At 31.0% G+C, this 6,173-nt stretch overlaps 1 pseudogene; it reads left to right on the top strand.

Annotated features, from left to right (window-relative positions):
- LOC149580030 (putative anion transporter 3, chloroplastic) overlaps positions 1–899 on the top strand; it is a 71,148-nt pseudogene extending 70,249 nt beyond the window's left edge.
- The last annotated feature ends 5,274 nt before the right edge of the window (positions 900–6,173 follow it).

A 6,173-nucleotide genomic window follows, 5' to 3' on the forward strand; every position in this document is an offset into this window, starting at 1 on the left:
AAATTGCAAGAGTCATGAGTACAGTTTTAGTTCATTCATATTGAAAATTTCACTACATTTGAATTCAAAAATAGAAATGGTAAAGTCAATTTTATCTTTGCATATAGGAATTTAATGTAAATTTGAAGCAAGTTGCATGGTTTAATGTTATTCCATGGGGGATAATGGTAATTGCAGGGTATGGAGCTGGTATTGTTTAAAACATTTTGATTCAATCAGGCTATTCAGTCACTACAATGTGCAAAATCGTGCAGGTTAGTTAAAGCTTATTATGTTTATAGATAAATTACTTATTTAGTCATAAGATTTTCAAGTAAAAACCTTGAATTGTGACAATTTTAAATAATGCTTTTGTTTCCAAATTCTATCTTAACTCCCAATACCATGTTTATCATCAGTCTACCACTTTTGCAATGGGTTTGGTTGATTTACATGTTTGAAAAAAATAGATTAGTCTATTTGTTGGATTTCATAAAAAAAATTTAAAAAATAGGCAAACATTTTATTGATTATATTTCACAAAATTTTGAGTATTCATAAAACTTCATGCCTTCAAATCTTATGACTATGCTTAGTTTTATGAAATGGAGAGCTCCACTAACTTTGTTATATATGTAAAAGTACTCCATAAATCCATACACCAAATAACAAGATCTAACTTAAATTTGACTATAAAAAGTACTCCATTTGAATTCAATGTGTCAATAGCGTAAAGAAATTTGAACAATGATATCATGATTTTATCTACTTAGAAAAATCACTTTTTGAATATTTGGTTTCTTCTTTTTTTGTTGTATAATCAGGATATAGCACCACAATATATAGGAGATCTTCACAGTATGATGGTTGATCACTTTTTTATCCTCAAGTTTCAAGGAAATGGATTGATTTCTTATTAATTGGATTCATTCATGAAAAAAATTCTTATTCTTAATATCTATACTAGGTAGGTATCAAAAATTCAATTGGGACATTTAGAGTCATTGTGAGCACAATTAGAATAGGGTATTTTGTTCAGTGGTTGGGTTTATTCCACTGTTTCTTGACACTTACTATCACTTTGGGTGTCCTAAAATAATGGGTTGACATTTGAAGACCCGAGCTTCATAATATGATTTTACTCTAAAGCTTTATAATCAGTGTTCTAATAAATGAGAATAGCAGATGGCCAAGCCATAACCCAGTTAAATTGGTCTAGTTGCTAATTAGCTGGGTTGATTACAAATTCCTATAGAACTATCATCAGATTAGGTACAATAAAATGAAAAATCACCTATTCCTAGCTAGCAAGATCAAATATATTTTTCCAAGGTGATAAAATTGCATATGCAAATGCATCACTTGCATGCTAGGCATGAAGCACATTCCCCAACTTATAAATAATTTTTGGGTATAAAGGCTCCATATGCTAGCCCAACAATAGAATCCAAGGATGTAAGCATGCATGTATTGGAACAATCTTCCTATGAGGATCCCAATTATCTACTACAACTATTAATTTGGGCATCACTAGATGATCCAAAATGTTATGAAGTACTAAAGCCAGTAGTGACTTCTCCCATGTCTCTAGAAAATGTAGCATAGGTTTAGGGTCTCTTTGCTACTAGGAATTTGTAACCCGATTATTTCATTGCCTGGGTTGCCAAGTTCAACAAGAGTATAAGGTATATATATTATAAAGAAAAATAGTGAAAATAGATGTACAAAGCATTCAATTGTCACAATAGATATGAAAATTAGTATTCACAAAGAAATTAGTAACGTAGAAATTAAGTTTTTCCTATAGCTGTAAGTGCAAGTGCACCTTGTTGGCCATAGACAACAAGAGGAATAAAAATAAAATTATTACAATGTTACTCATGGAAAATTGTCATCACAATATTAAATCTCTCACTCTTTGCATGGCCTTCATTTCATTACAATGAAAAATGACCAAGGTAATTTATATAATGTGTATTTGTTGATAGGAATCAATGTGCATAATGTAAATTTTCCTCTTAAAAATAAGTAAAAGCTAAATTGTATTTTTTTTGTTACAAGGATGAAATTGATGGAATCAACATGGAATCTTGACACTTTTGATTATGATGTCAACATGATTTTTCTGCATCTATTAAAAGAAAATTGAAAACAAAATAAGCTTGATATTCTAATTATGTTTTTGGTGATATTATTGAGATTATTTATCAAAAAGGTCATGGAAGAAAGTACTACTCAAGTAGTATAGGTCTTTACAATATGAGTGAGTATTAAATACTAAACACATTTAAAAATCATATGAATATAAATTATTTGAGTAGGATACAAGGAATACTATCTATGATAACATGAAACAATTAGAAAATTTGAGGTGTGGGACTTGTTCTTGATTTCTCATTATCTCCATCACAAGACAAAATTGGTGGAAAATGCAACAGTATTTTGGAAGGAGCTAACTTTATTTTCCCCTTCTGTTAGTTTATAAAAGAGAAGATATGGGGCACCTGAGTGAAAATAGTGCTCAAGTGACAATAGATGTAAATTACTAAAGTGTGTGAATAAGGGAATCCAAGAATCAAGCCATCACAAATTATGTTGTAATTTACAGTCTCTTCCTAGAAGTATCCAACAATAACACCATGCAACCAATCTAATAACTATTTTATTTTCAAAACACTTGGTAAGATATAACTTGAAAAATCTTGTTGAGCAGTGCATTTTGAGAGATTGCTTACAATATTTGGTGAAGAATTGAGTTTTATAGTTAAATCACCCTATTGTAGAAAGGCCATACATTTTTCTTGGTTATTGAAATTGTATCACGTTTGATTCCTACACTTAGTCAATTTTTTTTCTTCCATCTTGGGTGCCTCATACTACTGGTAAACTTTCTATCAATGTTAGAGAATACTTATACGATTTTAGAGACTAGAAGGAAATTCATATAAATTGTTCTTGTTACTTATGCTTGAAGGTTACATGGGATCATAACTTAGCATTCTAAGTTTTGTTATAATATATAAATGTATCCTATGAAAATTGTATGAAGACATATCATGATTAACAGTTCACCCTCAATTTTTTTATGCAAAATATCATGCCATTTTCTTGTTATCTTGTCATGAATGCAAACTAAAATTAAGCATAAAAAATACTTTATTTGGAAAATATTTTGTAACAAACTGTAGACACTTAAATCATCCCAAATGCTATATTAATTCATTTAATATTTCCTTTGACATTATAATTAATTATATTTGTCATATTCTTCTACTTATTTAGTTAAATTTATTTAATTAAATAGGTTCATTTTTCCTAATGTATTTAAATTAAATGCATTAAATTTATTTAATACTTAGTGCTCCATAAATCCATTTGAAAATAAATTCTAATTTATTTTAGTCCCTTCACTTTATTAAATTCTTTAATCCTATGATTAAGTTAAATTCTATTTAATTTAATCCTAATCCCATCCTAAAACCTAGTTTACACCCATCACTATCATCCTTCTAAGCCTATCCATTAACTAATCCCACTTTATTATCCTAAATCTCTTTAAATCACCTTTTTTAGCAACTAAGTGGTTGCTCACACACATGTGAGCAACACGAGGTTCAAGGAGCCTCTCTTCATTAAACTCTCCAAAGAGTAATCTTATACCTTTGTCCCCCACTCCTTTCTCCAAGGTTGCTAATACATGTGTGAGCACACCGTGAGCCTCTCAACCATAAAGGTTATTCTTGACTTTTGCATGACTCTTACTTTAGCCCATTTGTCTCCCTTGTGGCACCTATGTGGATGCCACATGGATTCCACCTCCCCAAGGCCTCTCTCAAACCTATAAATAGAGCCCTTGTCTCAAGCATTTTTCATCTCCCACATTTCTATTGTTATTAGGCTAGTTTAGAGTTAGAGCTTCTTAGTGATTTTAGTATTCTAATGCATTTTTACTAACCTTTGGTAGTTGCTAGATTTTATGTCATTTGAATTGTTAACTTATTTTGATTCCTTGTATCCATATCCATATCCTTGAGTGCTTTCAAGCATGGTTGCTTCCATAGTCATTGTTTGAAGCATTCTCCATTCATTTTAGCATAGTCTCATTATCATTGCATTTCATTTATCAATCATTGGGATTCAATAGTTGTGTTTGGGAGAGCACATCCACACCCCCCACACTTAAGCACACCAACAAGGTCTCTTATTGGTGCCCTTGTTGAGCTGCTTTGAGGTTGTGTGGGAACTCTTCCTTTTTAGTTACTTTAAGTTATAAAACTCAAGCCTAACATTAGTTGTTTTCTATTTTTTTTAAATCTTTGATATGCACATGGTAATAATGTTTTCTTGTTTACACATGCTCTAAATAGGTTAGGTTTTCACACATACATTTTGGCATGCTCGATTGAACCCATTCCCTTCTCTAATATCAAATTGCATGAAAAAATTGTAACTTGCTATCAAAACCCATGTACTATCATCTTTGCTAGGATACAAGGTCATCTATAAAGAGGCTTTGTCATTTATGTAGATCAACATCCATGCATATTGGCATCTCTGCTTGTGCTATTTTGACTTGTTAATCTTGCAACATCTTGTTGTCTCTGAAATAATTTGATGTCTTCGAACATTACTATGTCATCTCCATAGTTTGGTACTCTGTCATCTGCATTGTAGGTGTAGAAATTACTCATCTTTTTAGATTATCGTCTTTGACATCTTTCCTTCATTATCATCTACATTGTTGGCATACTAAACCCTACATAATATTATATTGTTATCTCTACTTCTTTACTATATCATCTATGCCTAACAACACTTCCAAATCTATGTTGTCTACATTATTTTTCATTTGAGTAGTTTAACGTCTCTAAGACTAGTCCATCATTTGTGACTTTAAAACTATCTGTGAAAAGAAAATTGCACTACTCATTGTTTTGTCATCTGAGTATTTTGGTGTATGTGCTTTCCTATTGTCTATGTGTTTTGGCATCTACATTGTCCTATCAGCTTCACCTGGTGTTTTTCATCTCTAATTGTTGACAGATTAACTTATAGTTTTAATAATAAACTCATTGATTGGTTGATCTACAGGGATTGGTTTTTATTGTAGGAGATAAGCTTTGGAAATATTTTTATGATTTTAATCACTTGAGAATTTGTATTAATTTTCATCACTTAGGGATTTATAGTGATTTCAATCAATTGGGAATTTGTAGTGAATGTAATCACTTGTAGGATTTAAATGGTGAATGAACTTATACAAACTAATAATTTTTCCTTGGAATGTATGTTTCAACTAATATCAAAAATCAAACACACTCTTGAATGCATTAAGGAAAAACATTACATACTCTTGAATGATTTAAGGAAACTTACACATATTTCATTGGAATGATGTTCAAACACATTCTTGAATGCCTTAATGAATGAACAATATTTTCATTGGAATGCATGTGTAGAGTAGTCAAATACAATCTTGAGTGCCTTAAGGAAATTGACATTCTTTCATCGGAATGAATGGTTAGATAGTGCATACACTCTTGAATGCCTAAGGTCAAAGAAGCTTGCTATGAAATATTTGGATTTGGTGCTTAAAATGAATTCACTCAATCTTGAATGACTTAACGGAATTTGTTTATTTTCAGTATTTTTCTTATGTTGAAGATGATCAATTTACTTTATGTTGATGAATTCTTGCTTTTATTATGTTGAAAATGCCATCAAGTTAGAAAGAATAATACATGTTTAAACATGAGTGTCTTCAAAGTATATAGAAAATATAAGCTTCATTGGGAAAGAACAAGTTTCTTTTAAGCCCCAAGGCCACTTACATATTCTCTCTTCTCATGCCTTCGTGTGATCTTGAGTGCATAAGAAATAAGTGAGTCTTGTTTTTATTTTTAGGAGGCTTGCTTAGATATTTCATCACCTCTTGGTATAACCTCAACTCTAGCATTCTAGTAGAGTATAAATATTAGTGGGTGAATCAAAAGACACCTCTCTTGGAAGCAAAATTTTGTCACTCTTGGCTAAGCCCCAAAGAACTTTATACCTTTTTGAAGTGAAGGTGGAGATTTGAGTTACTGTGTCCTCCCAACTATGTGACACTATTTTCTTTCATCTATAGATTTGGGCCTCATGTATCTTGTGTATATCAAGGACATCTTTCAGATAATCTTTATACATCCTAGTGG

This window comes from Cupressus sempervirens, chromosome 1 (assembly GCF_028749045.1).
Source record: "Cupressus sempervirens isolate cs-2001-9-10 chromosome 1, ASM2874904v1, whole genome shotgun sequence".
Classification (NCBI taxonomy): domain Eukaryota; kingdom Viridiplantae; phylum Streptophyta; class Pinopsida; order Cupressales; family Cupressaceae; genus Cupressus; species Cupressus sempervirens.